The sequence below is a fragment of the Phyllostomus hastatus genome, unplaced genomic scaffold, assembly GCF_019186645.2.
Source record: "Phyllostomus hastatus isolate PE091 unplaced genomic scaffold, TTU_PhHast_1.1 phas_contig_80, whole genome shotgun sequence".
NCBI classification, from domain to species: Eukaryota; Metazoa; Chordata; class Mammalia; order Chiroptera; family Phyllostomidae; genus Phyllostomus; species Phyllostomus hastatus.
The window spans coordinates 45,263,883-45,282,312 of record NW_025333960.1 but is presented as its reverse complement, the minus strand read 5'-3'; the positions used below and the strand labels follow the sequence as shown (position 1 = coordinate 45,282,312).

General features: G+C 44.1%; 1 protein-coding gene across 2 annotated transcripts in view; it reads right to left on the bottom strand.

The window, feature by feature from the left end:
- WDR7 (WD repeat domain 7) overlaps positions 1-4,131 on the bottom strand; it is a 290,553-nt gene extending 286,422 nt beyond the window's left edge. The window contains exon 1 of one of the 2 annotated variants that reach the window (XM_045849693.1): positions 3,751-4,131. The gene's annotated coding sequence lies outside the window, so the exon portion shown is untranslated. The remainder of the gene's footprint in view (positions 1-3,750) is intronic. The other variant, XM_045849694.1, reaches the window with a different exon arrangement.
- Positions 4,132-18,430: the final 14,299 nt, after the last annotated feature.

The window sequence follows — 18,430 nt, the reverse complement described above, 5'->3', positions numbered from 1 at the left end:
CTTCTGGCTTGGAGACCGCACTTTTCTTTTGCACTAAAGACTGAAGACTGTGTTTCCCAGATTAGAGTTGAGATACCAAGTCTTGCGGGACCATAACAGAATGGGAGCAAAGCACCGCAGGGCAGGCAGAGCGGGCGGAGAGGAGCAGGGTGGAGCAGACCTGAGCGGGGCAGAGCTGCCTTGCTCCGCGGCCGCCTCACAGCCCTGCTGCTCCTTAACCGAGCTGTCAGTGAACTGTTCCATGGCCTTGCTGTATCACAGTGGACCTGTTTTCGCTGAATAAAGTTTCCTTTTTTCACCACACCCTAAAGTGGAGATTCCCATTGGTATTTAATTGGTGCCAAGGACTGTGGGTTGACAGTCCTTAGGCGATTTCATCATTGTGTGTACATCATAGAGCGCACTTACACAGACTGTAGAGCCTACTACACACCCAGACTACATGGACTCGCTTCCTGCTCTGTAGGGAGGGACAATCACTGCCCTCTATTTTTCTGGCTTCTTGACTGAGTCATCCCTGTACTGAAAGACAGGTAGCAGGAGAAAAACAAACACATATACCTCCTGTATACCTGGGAGAGACTCATGAACACTCAGCAACTCCTCAAAATCTTCTGCAGAAAAAATGTGAGGGTGGGAAGCAAGTTACAGGATGTCACCAGGAAAACAACAGTCAGCGAGAGTAAGGCTGATGCACAGGTTCACCAGCACTGTCTTCTGCACTGATAAGAGTGTCCAGAGAGAAGGTCGAGCCCAGCTTCCAGCAAGGGAGAAACCCTTACAAACGTAAATGTCTTTTACAAAGAGTCACTTACACTTGGTTTTCAGAACTTCTTCCCTGTCTACCGTTTCTTGCAAGTAACCAGCCTAAAATAATCCTTATGTCAAAGAAACATATTTAGGGATGAAAAATTCTGTTCCCCTGAACTCCTAGGCTACAAACCTATACAACACGGTCCTGTACCGAATACTGGAGGCAACTGAAACACAATGGTAAGAACCAATGCAACACCTTGAACCGTGACGTTATGATGGCTATGGCATCATTAGGCAATAGGAACTTTTCAGCCGCATTATAATCTTATGGGACCACCATTCTCTATGTTATCCATTGACTGAAACATCATTTCACAGTGCGTGATGGTAAAAAGACACACTCTGGATGAACTGAAAACCTATAAATTTAAAAGAAAACTATGAAGTTAGTACATACAACAGGACAGTAACTTTGTGACACAGGGCTGAGAAACAACTTCTTAAACAAAACCCCCAAAACACAAATGATAAGTCAATACAAAAATTTTAACTTGATTATATTGCAATGGAAGATTTCTGTTCAATGAAGGACGTCGTGAAAAAAGTTGTGGACAAATGACAGACTTGGAACACTCTTGCACGTATAATATTTAAAGGACCTGTATCTAGGAAATACAAGGAGCTTCTGCAGGCTAACAAGAACAGGACTGAAACCTCAAATATAAAATGGGGAAAGTGATAAATGGGCAATTTTATACAAGGGAAACCCCTTAAGAGATAAAACACATGTGGAGAAATGTTCGATCTCATTACGCACAGTGAAATGTAATTTTAAATGAGTTCTTACTTTGTTATCTATGAGGCTGGTGGGGATCTAGGGATATAGAAATTCTCATGAACTGCCTCCTGGAGCACAGACCACTGCAGCTTGTTCTGGACCACAATCTGGAAGTCTTTCAGTAAAATATGTATACAAATATCCTACGATCCAGAAATCACATTCTTGGATATGAATCTCAGAGAAAGCACCACAGAGTTCTACAAGCTATGTTTATCATTGCATTGTCAATAGTGGTAGGAAAACGAAGGCAATGTGGGTATCCACAAATGGCAGAGGAGACATAAAATGTAGTAGGTATACCTTATGAAATATTGTGCAGCAGTCAGAGACACAAACAGGTCTTTCAAGCAAAGTAGATAAAACAATTTTAATGAGACATACAGCATGACATCATCTCCATAAATTAAAAATACAGGCACCCGAAACAATATACATGAATGACATGTACAAACAGAAGGATATGCATCACACATATCAGAATGGTTGCTTACAGGTTGATAGCCAAGGGAATGAAGTGGAAATTGGAAATAAAAGACAATGAATTTAAAAAAAAATTGAAGACATTCCTTAAACAGCCCAGTGATGATCACTGAATTAAAAAGGATTAGCTCAATCCTTTGTACCTGAGGTCCAAAACAGACTGTAAGGACTAACACCAAACACAGAGCACCCCACTAAAACCAAATGTCATCCTATCCTCATCATGACAAAGGCACAAGGCCAGCTCACTACTTTGCAAGTTTTCAATGCTGACTGTTACATACGTAAACTACCCCACTTCCTTCACTTCAAAATATAACTTACATCCAAGATAAAAATACACTTGTAAGATACAAGGCCCACTACCTCAAAATTTAAGTTCCCACAGTGATACTCGAATATGGCAAAGCCCAGTTTTGATTTATCTAATTATCAAGATCTTTTAACACTTAGCTATAGGTGGCAGTAAGAAATAATAAAGTGTACACTCTAGTTTTGCTGTTAATTAGGACTCTGGAGCATTTAAAAAATGAAAATAGACATGTAAACAAATGAACTTCTCCACTATACGCTATAATTGAAGTTAATGAGGTATTTTCTATTTACACTGTTCCATTTTTCGAATTTGAAATGACTATGACCTGTCACTTTGGATGAAATCAAGGCAATTTTTGACTCTTCCTACTAACAAAAGCATTCGGACACATCATTTTCACCTTTAAACTCCCCTTTGCTCCCTCCTGTCACAACATTTCCAAGTTGTGTGTGCAACAAAATTTCAAAAACGCAGTGAACTTTCATACAACAGCAATTTTTGCCATCTCGTCCACGAAGTCCTAAGCAATTAACATCTGCAAAAGCCATGCATGGCATGTCTTTCTTGGGTCGTGACAACTGTTACTGTGAAAGCCATCAGCAGCTCTCACTGAACCCTAAAATCAACAGCATCAACAACACCACTGCATCCTGCGCTGTAACTGTAGCAACTGTACCATTGTTGCAAACTGTAAGTGCCTAGCACTTGAAAAACCAACCAAGTGAATCAAAACTTAAAACGTAATTTTTGAATCAGAGACAAGGCAGGGCTGATTCCAAACATCGCTTCAGAATGTTGGTCCCATTTGTGAGAGGGAGTTGCACGCATCTTCTTAGACCAAGTCCTATGCAAAGGGATGAGAACAGGCAAGTGGCTTCTCAAAGATGAAACACTAATAGGCGCCTCCATACCTTAGGCAAGGGCAAGCTAAAGAGCAGTGCCCACAGGTAAGGAGAGACCACATGTTCCCCCAAACAAGCACATTATCGGAAAACACTGTCAATAACCACCCACCCATTAGCACTTACCACCTCACCCCGTTTAGACTGCCCTGGAGAGCAGGGCAGTCCCATCTCAAGATCACAGCGAGTGTCACCAAAGCAAATGTCACTTACCACGCCAGGGAGCCCCAAAGACCCCCTGGAAGACCCACGATCCGGGCAAGGGTGCCTCCCTGGGGCCCTGAACCTGCAGGCGCGGCACGGCTCCGGGCTTTCGGCAGCAGCGCTCTGACATCTGGCGCCACCACGGGAGGCAGCGGGCTGTGACCCTTGACCCCGGGCCCCGTGACCTCCACGTTGTAGGCACACCCTGCACTGTAGATCCCCCTGGGGAGGCTCGAAAGCCCCTTCTCTACCTGTCACAGCTTCATCTCATGCGGTGATGTTGTCTGTCGGATCACAGGTAGACGCCCCGGCAAAGGAGCACAAAGCAAGGACGTATCTAAGAAGACTGTGTAGTGGGAAAATCCGGGCGGGGAAAACCTTGGGGACCAAAACCCTATCCCAGCCGCCGCTCCCCGCCGGAGCTGCAGGGTGAAGCTCCTGCCGCTGCAGCCGCCGCCGCTGCGGTAAATCAGCTGACACCAGCCTCCACAGCCGTGACTTTCGCTGTAACTGTCGCAAAAAATGAGGGGGAGGGAAATGCTCAACGTTTCCAAGCTCGCCTGGCCTAGGCTGGTACCATGGAGACAGAACGGCGGTGAAGGAGTCAATTGTGGGCAAGGAGTACACTGCCGCCATCTTGGTTTTGGGAAGTGTGGTCTAGGCTCTCTTCTCGCCTCTAATGCCCTTGCTGGGAGGACCGAGATAGAGGGAAGCTTTAAATGGCATGTGTAGGTGTTTGTCCTTTGGGCCAGGATGTTGCAAGTTTACTCTTCTGCCCCCCGCGACTCGATCCAAGAGCCTGGAAAGTGTTGGCTCTGGAACTTGATTACTCTTTTCTCTGACCCCCAAATTTAGCGGTTGCCCGCCACAGAGGGCCAGACGGAGGAAAAACTCGGCCCCTTGACTAGAGGAAGTCTGATCTTGTGCAATATTCCCGCAGAGCAGAGAGAATAAATGTGCACTCTGTGTGGGCAGCAAAGATTGGCGGAGCGTGAGCGATGCCTTCAGAGAGGACCCCGGTTCCTCCACTGAACACTGTCAGCGCCATCTAGGATGTGTTACTTCTTCTCTTCATTACCCTCAATTTCCTCGTGCACAAAATATGCACAGCGACTGCACGGACGTCTAGAGATTAAAGTTGCTCAACAAATGTCAATTGCTAACTATGTTGCCGATCTGCCAAGTATTTGTTGAATGAATGAATGAAAGAATGAATGAATGGCCATGAAGGGAAAACTGGTGCCATTCTGCTGGGAAATGGTTCTGTTAAAAAGATAGAAAATATTTTCATTCCGTGGCCTTGTTTTTCCTTTACAATCACATCAGTGGGTTTGTAGGACACATGAGAATTCTATTGTGGTTCTCAAAAGTTTCTGTGTATTGGAATCAGCAGGGGAACTTGTTAAATGACATTTCTGATTCAATAGCTTCAGAAACTTCAGTGGATTCAGTGGGGTCTGAGATTCCCCATTTCTAACAGGCTTCCAGGTAATGCCCATTGCTGCTGGCCCTCGGACCACACCTTGGGCAGCAAAACACGATTGAACAGGACTGAAGCAGGGGGTAAGGGATTAGAACAGAACAGAAACAACTACTTCAGGCAGGATAATGTCCTTGCTAATTTGAAAAAGGACAGGTAAGTATTGGTTTGGACAAAAGACTTCAATTTATTATTCAACAGTTTAGTATTGAAGGTGCAATTTATCATTCCTGAAAATGGCAAACTTTCCCTCCCCTCCTCCCCAGCTTAGAAGTCCTCCTCCAGCAACACACTGCGCACCCATCAATGTCCTGGGCGGCGAGCCCCCTTTCCTTTCACTAGGCCATTTGGCATCCCCTAGGCCTTCTGGCGTTTCTCATTTGCTCTATCTGTTCATTTGTCAAGACCAGCTCTGCTTGCCACCATAATGAGAAAAACCAAAAATACTGACTGCCAAAGCCAATAGAATACTTTAAAATCAACAATTCTGAAATTGTCTTATACTGTAAGTTGAATTTCTATGGTTTTCTTTGACTTTTGACTAACTACCCACCTTACAATCATGTGAGTCAGGGTGGGTGGGGGTGGGAGGAGAAACAGGCAAATGATGTTAAACAGAAGAAATAAATCCCGTAGCCCGGTGTATTCAATGTACTCATCCCATCTGTTATGATGATGAGTGCATGTGAGACATTGAGTTCATAATCTCCTTGATAAGTACCTTTTGGAAATATAGGAACATGGAACACTTACCACAGGATAATCTTGGGTTACATTAAAGCTTGTTTGCCTTGTAAATGAAATCTATAAGATATCATTCCTAGATAAAGTTGGCTCTTGTGTTAAACGGATATTAATTGAACATTTACTGCATTTCAATACGTTCCTAAGGATACAAAGTTTAATAGGAACACTAATGAGAGGCTTTCAGACTGTTAACACTCTGGGCCCTCTCTGCAAAGTTTACAAAGTGTATCGCGAAAGTCTATATACAAGTATGTGTGTGCAATCTCCTGACTAGAGGACTAAAATAAATATTCAAGCATTAGTGAATAAAATGCTTCTGGTTCAGAAAAATTCACACATTTTTGTACATACTATATCTGTTTACATATATAAACTTTCTGAAAATTAACATTTATAACTTCAGTTGGATGATATTTGTTTTAATAACTTATTTATTTATTCCTCTAATCTGGAGGAATTATACAAAAATCTTAAAACATTTAAATAATCAATACATTCAGCTCAGTTTGTTTGTATTTATTGAACCTTAACTGAAAGCAATGCTGAGAAAGTGAGGATTCGGCAGGGTTAGCTTCTATAAAGGAAGGCAGACTGTGTTTCCCACCAAGATTTATAGAATAGGGAATCCCCTAAGTATTGGCAAGTATGTTCGATGCTGGGCAGGTAAAAAGAATGACAAATGTCTACCAATATTTATGGCTACAATACAGTGCAGTATGAAAAGTATACTACATAAGGAGCAATGGAAAAAATGAAATAAATTACTTCCAGGTTGGGGTGAGGAGGAATAAATCACATGTGATTTTAGAAAAAATGAGTAGGGTTTAGAATAGGAAGAACTGGGAAATGAAAGTAACTTTGTTGCTAGTACCGAAGTGTAGAACATGGGTATATACAATAAGCAGACAGTTAACTTCAGGAGGAGTGCAGGAGTCAGGACGCAGAGGAATTAGGGAGACTAGCCTTGGGACTGAGCGATTTCTGCTCCACCAGGGACTCCTTCAACAGCCTGTCTTTGTCCCGGAACTCTTTTCTGGGTTGATACAGTCTTTATCAGACTGACCCAGATAAGGTAAAATGATGAGAGGCCTTGAATGTCCTTATAAGACTTTATTCCAAAGGCAATAAAAAGCTACTAAAGACTTGGCCAATACATGGAATGATGCTTTCCCTAACAGTATGATGTCAATATTTGTTTTTATTGCAGTATAACAAATCACCAAAGTTTAGTGGCTCGAAACAACACGCATTAGTTGCCTCACAGTTTCCAGGGAAAGGGTTCAGGCACAGCGGAACTGGGTCACAGCGGAACTGCTGATGATCACAGAGGCTGCAACTGTGGTGTCCACCAGACCGCATCCTCACTGGGGGCTCCATGGGGAAGAACCTGAGTCCAGGGTCATTCAGGCTCATTCATTTCCCGGCTGCACAGCCAAGGGCTTGGACCTCACCTCCCATAGGCCTCCACAGCACCTTGCCACATGGGCCTCACCAAAGGCTCTCTCACCACATGGCAGCTTACTTCTTCAGAGCTAGCAGATACAGTCTCTCTATGGGGCACAAGAAAGGTGAAGTCACAGATACAGATAATAGAGACAGATATTATATATATATATATGGAGAGAGAGAGAGAGAGAGAGAGAGAGAGAGGAAACTCATCAAAAGAGTGCTGGTGTTCTGCTGGTTAGAAGCAAAGTCACTGTTCTCACCTCACTCAAGGAGAGAGTGTCGGCCACAGATGCTAATCTGACAAGGAGAGAAGTTGCCATTCTTGTTATTTTAGCCAAAACCATTTAGGCGCCAGGCCAGAATCATAAATACAACCCATGGGATAAGAGTTTGGGATTTCAATATGCTACATCGTAATGCCAGTGGCATTAAAGAAACATTTTTTTTATTTTTAAAATTTATTTATTCATTTTTTAATTGTTGTTCAAGTACAGTTGTCTCCATTTCCCCCCCATACCACTCTCACCCCCACCTCCCTCCCTCAATCCTATCTCCTTTTGGCTTTGTCCATGTGTCTTTTATACATGTTCCTTGATGATCCTTCCCCTATTTTCCCCCATTATCTCTCTCCTCCCCTCCCCTCTGGTTACTGTCAATTTGTTCTTTATTTCAATGTCTCTGGTTATATTTTGCTTGCTTGTTTGTTTTGTTGATTAGGTTTCATTTATAAGTGAGATCATATGGTATTTGTCTTTCACTGCCTGGCTTATTTCACTTAGCATAATGCTTTCCAGTTCCATCCATGCTGTCATGAAGGGTAGGAGCTCCTTCTTTCTTTCTGCTTCATAGTATTCCTTTGTGTAAATGTACCATAGTTTTTTGATCCACTCATTTACCAGTGGGCACTTAGGTTGTTTCCAGAACTTGGCTATTGTAAATTGTGCTGCTCTGAACACTGGGGTGCATAGGTTCTTCTGAATATGATGTTTCGGGACTCTTAGGGTACAAAATGTAGCTCCATTTTCAGTTTTCTGAGGAAATTTCATACTGTTTTCTATAGTGGTTGCACCAGTCTGCAATCCTACCAACAGTGTATTAGGGTTCCCTTTTCTCCATAATATCGCCAGCTTGAGCGCTCTCTCGCTCTCTCTCTCTCTCTCTCTCTCTCTCTCTCTCTCTCTCTTTAAATTTATTTATTTTAGACAGGGGGGAAGGAAATGAGAAAGAGAGGAAGAAAATCATCAATGTGTGGTTGCCTCTGGCATACCTCCTACCGAAGACCTGACCTGGTCCGCAACACAGGCATATGCCCTGACTGGGAGTCAAACCAGGAACGCTTTGGTTTGCAGGCCAGTGCTCAATCCACTGAGCCACACCAGCCAGCGCAATATTTCCAGCTCTTATTGTTTATTGATTTGTTTATGATGGCCATTCTAACTGGTGTGAAGTGGTATCTCATTGTGGTTTTAATTTGCATCTCTCTGATGGCTAGTGATGCTGAGCATCCTTTCCTATGTCTCTGGGCCCTCTGTGTGTCCTCCTTGGAGAAGAGACTGTTTAGGTCCTTTGCCCATTTTTTAATTGTCTTCTTGGTTGTTTGTCTTCTGGGTTGTTTGTCTTCCTGGAGTGGAGTCTTGTGAGTTCTTTATATATTTTGGAGATCAAACACTTGTCCAAGGTGTCATTGGGAAACATATTTTCCCATATGGTTGGTTCCCTTTTCATTTCACTGATGCATTAAAGAAACTAAAGTATCACTGTCTTTAGAACTTAGTTTCAATGATCACACAACATACCAAAACTCCCTGGACTTCCTAAATTCCAAGTCAGCTCTCCAAAAGGCAAGGAGAAGTGTTGCTCCATTTTATAAATTTCCCAAAAGCAAGCTGATTGCGCTGCCTGGCAGTCTGTCCGTGGCCTCATCATTTCAACCCTGTTTTCAGGTTGTTTGACGTCAGCAGCTGTAAGTCTGTGGTTTGGTGCTCCCCACAGTGACTAGCACTTTGCTCATTCCGTCCTTTTCTTAGTGGATCCACCCCCTGAAAGTCATGCCCTGGCTGGGGGCTTCAGGTCAGCACTGAGAGTCCTCACACTTTACCCGGTTTCACATGTGCTTCTCTGTATGGTTTCGTATGATTAAAACTACATGAGTTCCCTTTGCACTTTCTCATGTGACATGAAAGGCAACTGTTTCGAGACTTCTCTTTTTTTCCTGTCTCATGACTTCCATGAAATCAAACCATTTCTTTTTAAGTAACAGGGTGTCTTTTTAAAGAAATATCTCTGTTTGCTCCGTATTCATGCTTTGTAAGGAGAAGTGAAGGAGATACGATTGGGGTGCTCAAGCTCCTCAGAAATGAGGGTTTGAGGGCCCCTTCCCAAGCCTCTAAGGTCAGCAAGGAGGAACTAGGATAGCAGAGGAGAAGGTGGTCAGTTTCCCTTGTGGCCTTGTCACCAGGGGCTGTAGTTCGTCCTACTCACCTCCCTGTTCTCTTTCCTACCAGGAGGAGAGGGGCACCAAAGTTGTGGAAGAGTTGCTCCTTACACTGTGTCTAGAAGAGGATCCACGTGCTGCCAACTGTGGGCTGTGGAAGACACAAAGGTGCACTACCCAGCTTCCCCGCCAGGAACAACCCCTCCCCAGCTCCACGGAGAGGGCTTTGTGCCCTGCTCCTGCTGTTTGGGTCTTCGGGACCACCTCAGCTTTCCAGCTGGGGTTACCTGTTCCCGGCACAGCCCCTGGTGAGTGCCTGAGCGAGATGAAGTTAGTTCAGAGCACCCTCTTCTTGGCGAGTCCCCCAGTGGATGGTTACCAAGAAAGAAGCACCCTTCTTCTCCCCCTTCCTCCTCTTCTTCTTCTTCATCTTCTTCCTCTCTCTTTCTCCTCTGCTGTTCTGACCACTTGAACTTTTCAAATAAAATTTTTTTAAAAAAGAAATAAAGATTAATCAGTTTTAATAAAAGGGGTAGGAGACATACATATCAACCAATGCAACGTATATACCTTATTTTTACATGGTTTCAAATAAGTCATACAATAAATTTGGAGAAAAAATGGGAATTTTAACATTGAATGGATATTTGATAATATTAAGGAAGCATTGTTAACTTTTTAGGTGTGACAACGGTATTTTGGTTAGATTTTTAAAAAATGAATCCTTAGCTTCTAGACATGCAAGCTGAAATGTTTACTGATGAAACTATAGGACGCCTGGCATTTGCTCTACAATACTCTGGGATGGCGGGGGCAGGGGCTCTGAGCACTTCAGCTTCCCTTTTCATGAAATAGTATGGCACTTTCTTGTGCTTGTCCTAAACTTAATTCTCCGAGGTGGAAAGCATCATCTATGTAACATCCAGTGCCGGACACTACACTGGGCATGCAGGTGTGCAAGGAGCTGGTTCTGTGGTCGAGTCACGCACAGTCTGGCAGGGAGATGGTGACATCACCGTGAGGGGTAATGTGGGATGGCACTTGCTGCCACTCATCGCCATGGGTCTGATCCTCCTACTTTCTTTTTATGTTAATACGCTGAATCTTGGTGGGAAACACTGTTTTCAGCATCATATACATAACCATTCCCAGGTTGGATAGAATTCACTTACATACATTTCATTTTTGCTGAATGTCCTCAGTGCCTGGCCCTTAGAAGTACTCGAAGTATGCAGATATTGCTACCGGAGAATGGGAGGATGGGTGGACTGGTGTGTGTGTGTGTGTGTGCTGGAGGGCGTGCCTGAGAGGGACCGAATGCAGTGAAAGCCTCTCTTAAGTTTTACCATTTCTCCCCTATCTTACATTCCAGTCCGACAATATCTGCTACACCACCACACCCAAGAAACAGCTCTCTTTACAAGTGATTAAATGAAAACATAGTTATGTGCAGTATGTGCAATTTTTCAGTTCTAAAGCACTAACTCCCACCCCCAACATACTCTTCAAAAAAAAATAAAACACGGATTTTTATTTCAGAGGCCGAGGCAATGGAAATACTTGTCTAAATATCTAGCTTTCTTAATAGAAACTCTGGGAAGTTTAATGACTTCTGAACCTCAGATATAAATTTCAGAAGAATAAACAATTTTACATTTCTGGAAAACACCCAAAACCTGATTCTTAGAATTGTCAGCATGGCTCTTCTGTATTTTCCAGGAAAAAAAAATATGAGAGTGACAGGTCATTCTATGAGTTCCTAGAAAACCCTTTACGCAAGACACTCCTACTGTCCAAAACCAAGGAACACATAGTGTTAGTGGGACAAATGGTCCATCTGGTGACTTACCGGCATTATTTAAAGAAGCACTTGCTTGATATCTAAGGGGAAATCACACCCCTTTGACTGAAGAGATATTGTGCCACCTAGGGACAACTATGGGAAATGGTATTCAATTTTCAAATCCAGTAGCATATTGCTAAAAAGGGTTTGGAAATTACGAAGCAAGATTTCTTTTCTATTTAATATTTATATTACACAAATTACATGTTCTTCCCTTTAAACTTAAGTATAAGGCAAAGGTTATCAACCAAAATAAATTACCCAGTTGATAAGCAGTTAAATTGGTATAAACATTCTAAGTTCTCTACTTCTTCAGAAATAAGTTAAAAAGGCACTATTAAGCAACAATTATTTGTGGGTGTGCATGTGCACACACACACATGAGGGTGCAGTCAAAGGAAACATAAATGTGCTGAATCAGCTCTGGCTGCAGTTTCTAGTGTCTGCCTTGAGGGAAGGGGTTACAGGTACAGACAGAACACCTTGAATAAACACATAGTCAGAGGGGATTCTCCCGCACTAAAAATAGGTTCCTTTGCAGACAGCCTGAGGTCTTGGTTCCTTGAAGTAGAGGGAAGAAGTAAAAATTCGGGAGGAAATGTCAGACTAGTGCATCTAGGCAGATGGGTCCCTAGGCAACCGCAAAGGGGCCCAGCCCCTGAAGTAGACACACGGAGCAGAGAGGGATCTGTTGGGAACCGCCCTGCTTGGTTTCAGAAGCTGTAAACCCCCCTGGCTAAGGCTGAGTAAGAGACCTTGGGACCATAGGCCACTAAGGAGACAAAGCTTATCTCCCTGGCAGGGGTGCCATCTCTGCCCACTTTACTTCACCCTGCTTGGCCCGGAGCAGATGACTGGTTAGCCAATGACACGTAAGATTCCTCAAGGGAGGGATGACCTAAGACAGGTACGGTCACAAAGGGGCCTTCAGGGAAGGACATGGGGGGCTACAGAAAAAGGGGGTGATAGACCCTCATCCCTCAGCTTTGACATAGCCTGAGTCCTCATTCTGTCTGCGAGAAGTCTCCTAATCTCTTGGCTGCCTTACTTCCCCTGCCTGACTTAAGCCTGAAACAATGCCAGAGGGTGGTATGGCCCTGGGCAGGAAGGGATGGTTCCCCAGGGTGATCAGACCTAAGAAAGAATCTGTAAAATCCTGTGAAACAAGCTTTGCTAAGAATGTCCTTAATTTTCTGATAAGGGTCCAAGCATGAAATGAGTTTGCTTCCCAAAGTTTCATAGCCCTTTAGCTAACTGACTCGGACTCAGAATAAGCCCTCTTAGTTCTTTGTATGTTATCTATCGTTTGATCCTTACTGCCTGACAATGATTGATGAGCTTTACCTGTATTCCTGTGCAAATTGAACCCAATAAAAGCCCGTTGAGGAAAAGGCTCCTGGCCCTTCTCCTTTGAAAGTTCAGCCACCTTTCCTCCCCAAGCAGATCATGTCTTGGTAGACTTATTCTCATCCAAGAAGGATGGTGGGCGGTGGGGCTCTGTGGACAAAACTCTCCCACAGGGACCCACCTGTAAAGGGTAGGTGTAGACAGAGACACCCAGGGATTTGCACTCCAAAGCCCACTGCACTCCGAACCCAGAAACTTGATACCGTTTCTGAGGCAGACAGAGTGAACATGTGGTTAAGTTTTTGTTTTAGTTGGATGTAGCAGGAGGGTGGGAATTCAGAATAGAAATGAGATTGAGTTATGACACAGAGTAATATTTCTTGAACATCTGATTTTGTGGTCTGATGCAGATACAAGCCCGCAGTGTCCCTGTCATTATGGAGGAAACATTCACACGGAGTCTGGTGGAGGAAAAGGGACAGCATGGCTTTTCTCTCCAGGGGAGCAAAAGCCTTGGCCCTTGGTGTGACCGACTTTTATTGGGTTTCTCAGCACCTCACATGATGGTCCTCATTTACTATGCACAGGTTCACTTCAGGTGGTTACCTTTTACCAAAAACAAAGGAGCCAATGCTGCTAATCACATCACAGAAGAGAGATATTTGCAAATGAAAAGGCAAAAATGGTTGAACTGGTTACACTCATCCTTGGAAGGTTTAGCATGGATTTTAGGAAGTTACTTTGCAGTAAATGTCTTCAATTCAGGGTGAGGGAGTTTTTTAGCAAGAGCAAGACTCAAAGCGGCCTAGGCACATTGCAGGCCTGATTTCCCACAGGAGAACCTATCTGTGGGCATGAGTCCTGTGCATCTCCGAGTGGAAGCTGGGCCCACACCACGCAGAACGGTCTCCTACAGTGGCCCGAGATTCACACTCATTATGCTTCCTAGCCATTCATTTATTCAACCAATACTTATTTTGTACCTACTATGTGCAAAAGACAATGGGAGAGAAAAAGCCATGTATGACACATCTCTAACATATCTATTTGTAAAATCCTCAACATGAACCCGTGGCAGCTACATGTCACGATGGAAAGCCTTCCTCTTTATTGGCTGAACTGCGTAAGAATGGGTGAGTCTGAAATAAATTACCTTCTTAACGAGTGAAAATAAATAGGGGTCATTTCTGTGAAGAAATTTATACATTTCCTATTTATATTTACTTATACCTGAATATTAGAATATGTTCTTTCATAAAGCATTCTTGGCTCATTCCCGATGAAACTTTTCTCTCCTTTTCCTGAATTACTGTGGTACGCTACCTACATTTCTGCTATCCATTTACCACACTTTAACTCATATAATTAACTTTTGTAGAAGTGTCTTATCTCCCTTTTACTATCCCTGGAGGAGTGGTGTTTCAAAGCATTATCACAGTACCTCGTACATAAGTGCACATAAATGCAACATAACAGTAAGCAAGTTGTCATCAAACAATGCTTCTAAGATATGGACCCCTTGCATCAGCTACTCCAGGTGCTTGTTAAAATTTTGATTTTAAATCTAAATCCTCCGGCCCTACTGAATCAGAACCTCTGGGCGTGAAGTCGAGAACCCACATGTCAATGAACTCACCACAGTTCGAGAACTATGAACTCCAGGGAATGACGGTCACAGTAAAATGTGGGACGGCAGACAGGTTCATCTTGAGTGCCGACTGGTGGTGGGTGCTGCAGAATGGAATTCTCAGGCTGAGTCTAGAGAGACTCTGGGAACCGATGGCACCTAACAGTGATGTTTGCACGGCCACGAGAGGGGTGGGGCGGGGCGGCGGGTGTGCAGCAGTTGGGCATTTCTGAATGTTGGTCTCAGGAATGGAGAGAGTGTACCATCCATCCTAAGAATAATCACAAGTTACCCTTGAAGAGGTGTTAGGCGCATGGGTATCAAACTCATTTTCACCGGGGGCCACGTCAGCCTCGTGGTTGCCTTCAAAGGGCCGGATATAATTTTAGGGCTGTAGAAAGGCAACCACTGCTTAACAGTTAAGCGAGAGCTCGGCGCTGCCGCAGGGTGGAAACAAGGTGCTGGGCCGGATAAAACAAGGTGGAGGGCCGGACTCAGCTTGCGTGCCTTGGGTTTGCCTCCTGTGTATTAGGGTCTGTATGTTTTTCCTAAAATTATTATGATAATTATTGGAAATGAAGTTTTTAGGATGGCTTATACAAATCTAGAAGAAAAAAAAAAAAGCCCATCTAAGGATGACAGCTTCCACATGCCTCTGCTTCCTCTGGGACATCCTAGAGTTGGGATTTTGGCGGCTCGTGTTTCTGCTGATTATGAGAAATGTGCTACCAAGAGCAGGAGTGACCCTACTTCCAGGACTGCAGGGATGAGGGAAGGCAGTGGCTCTGGGAACTCCGAAGGTTAATGATACGAAGAGTCTCTGGACAGGAGCTCTAGCCTTTGGTAGACACAATCTGTGGCAACACAGTGGGGTGGGAGCTGACGGAATTAGTAACTGGATCGCACTCTCTCGTACCCTTCAACCTCCAAAAAGAATCTCCGACAAGGCATCCTGTTGATCTAGTCCTTATGGGTCAGCTTTCTGGAACTGAGAGCAGGGTGAAGAAAGGTTGAGAGCGGATGTGAAGGAACACATGGAAAATAAACAGCAAAATTCCCCTATCAGACCTAATTTTTATAATGCTCCTTTTGTATCTCGCTCCTCAGGAATCTACAGATTTCTAAAGTCTTGCTTTCACAATCCCCTCTGAATATTTACTATAGTTGTCTCCATAGATACTCTTTCTGTTTGCTTTCAAGGCAAAACTGGGAGGACCGTGGGGAGTAACAGTAATCCATCTGCTATGTACTGAGTTGTGAGCCCCACACACTCGTTGCTTGAAGTCCTGGATCCTAATGTGACTGTATCTGGAGATGGGGCCTTTAAGGAGGTCACTGAAATTGAATGCTACATGGAGTGGGGCCCTGATGTGATAGGACTGGTGTTTTTATAAGAAGAGGAAGGGACACCAAGGGTGTGAGCGCTTGTGTGCGCACTGGCGCATGTGCACACACGCACGGAGAAGAGGCCACCCGAGAACGCAGCAAGGAGGCCATCTACAAAACAAGGAGAGTCCTCAGGAGAAACCAACCCTGACGAGCAACTCGATCTCGCAATTCTAGCTTCAAGGATTCTGAGAATTACATTTTTTTGTGCAAGCCACCCAGGCCATGGTATTTTGTCAGGCAAACCTAGCTGAATAATATGCCATTGCTTCTAAACATCTTTCTTTGAGCATTGTATTTTTTCATTCTTTGTACATATTGCCTACTATTATATTTAACCCTCCGAGTCCTAGGAAGTAGATATCATCAAACCAGTTTTCACAGACAAGAAAGCTGAGGTTAGACAAGTGAGTGGCTTGTCCATGGCCACAAAATATCATAAGTGGCAGAGATCTGTGGTGGGGGGGGCACTGCCCACAGGGCCCACCCCCTCCCCCCGTCTGCCATGGATGAGAGTAAGTCTACCAAGACATGATCTACTTGGGGAGGAAAGGTGGCCGATCTCTTGAAGGAGAAGGACCAAGAGCCTTTTCCTCAATGGGCTTTTATTGGGTTCATTTACACAGGAATTCAAGTAAAGCTCATTGCTCATTGCTGGGAAGTAAGGATCAAATAATAAGGAACTCGCTTATTTTGAGTCAGGGCCAGATAGCCAAAGAGCTGTAAAAAACTTTAAAGAACAAACGTACTTCTTCCTTGGACACTTATCATTTAATTGAGAGCATTCTAAACAAAGCAGGTTTCACAGGATCTTACGTATTCTTTCTTAGGCCTGATCACCCGGGGAACCCGCCCTTTCCAGCAGAGTGGCACCACCCTCCATCATTGTTTCAGGCTTAGGTGGAGCAAGGGAACTAAGGCAGCCAAGAGATTAGGAGATTTTCTCGCAGACTATGAGGACTCAGGCTCTGTCAAAGGTCAAAGCCGGGGGGTGAGGGCCCATCACACCCTTTTGATGTAGCCCCCAAAGTCCTTCCTTGGGGGCCTCCCATGTGATCGTGCCTGTCTTAGATCATTCCCCTCTTGGGGGATCTTTCCTGTCACTGGCTAACCGACCAAGCACTGGGGGCCAGTTATGGATGAAGTAGCAGAAGCAGAGCTCCTGCCAGGGAGATAATCTTGTCTCCTTGGTGGTTTACGGTTCCAAGGTCATTCCCTCAGCCTTAACCTTGGCGGGGGTTACAGCTTCTGATACCAGGCAGGGCAGTTCCCAACAATCTGTTATTGGAACTTCTGTCTTGTTTGGCTGTAAAGCCATTACATTGCGCTGGTATCACATGAGAAAGGAATGTTAATTACTGGGGCTCTGCTGGGGCTGGGTTCAGTTAGGAACAATTATTTTATCTTTCTGCAACACCCTTAGCCTTCTTTTTTCTTCTTGGGCTTCAATTATTACTCGAACTCATGACTCTCAAAGCTATAACTGTAACCTACTCCCCTTTCTTTAGTTTCAGACTCGTCTTTGCTGCTATCTACTGTATACCTCACCTGGATGTCCCACGTGCATCGTAATTCAGTACAGAGCCACGAATTGAAATATTCGTGTTATTCTAGATTCCTTCCTCTGTCCTCTCACTAAGCTGGTCCGAACTGGTCACTAACCATAGTGGCTTTAATCTCCTAATTGTTTCTCAAACATATTATTTTCTCTTCATTTCCACTGCAGCTGCTCCCAACCCAGTTCCTGGATTATTGCAGTAACCTCCTAAACCAAGTCTCACCACCTTCCATCCTCCCCACTGCTACCTCAGGGTTTTGTAACCGCAAAACTGCCCTGCAGTGATTACTCCATTGCCTTTAGGTTAGAAGACAAATTTCTTAATGAGTCAAAATCTGACAGCTACCTTCAATTTCATCTCCCCAGCTAAAGCCAAAAGCAAATCATTTGACTTGTCACTTAGTCTAGTATTTAAAAGAGCTTGCTGGTGTTAGGCTGCCTTAACTTGAACCAAAGCTTGACTTCTTACTAGGGGTGCAAAATAGGTGTGGAAACGTAACTAGGTGTCTAAACGTGACTAACAGAATCTACTTCATAAGGTTATTGTGAGGTTTAAGAGAGCTAATACACACAATGCGCTTGTATCTTAACCGACACATAATTTGTTGAGTATTAGCTACTACTATTGTTATCATTAGCCCTCTCAACCCATGCATTTGTACTTCTGGTCGCTCTGCCTGAAACACCAGTCACCTCTCAGCATCTGGCTATCCTTTTTCTTTTTTATCAGTACTCAGTGCAGGGGCCCCATCTCCCAGCAAGTTTACCCTGCCCCGTCGGCCTATTTCACTGGTCCCCGCCGTTTCCTTTGCAAACTTCTTTGTCACTGTAACTACCGTTTGCGTCTACCACTAAACTTGGAGTCCGTAAGGGACAGTGTTTTTTTTCTTTTTTTTAAACACGATTTAAGGTCAAGCAAATAACTTTTTTTTTTCCGTGTAACTGCACAGAGAACGACCAGGTATTATGAGACTCGCGAACCACTGTTCCTAAAGTCTACTTTGTCTAGCGCGGCCACTTGCCACGAACATGAGACAAGACTACCCACAGACGACTTCGG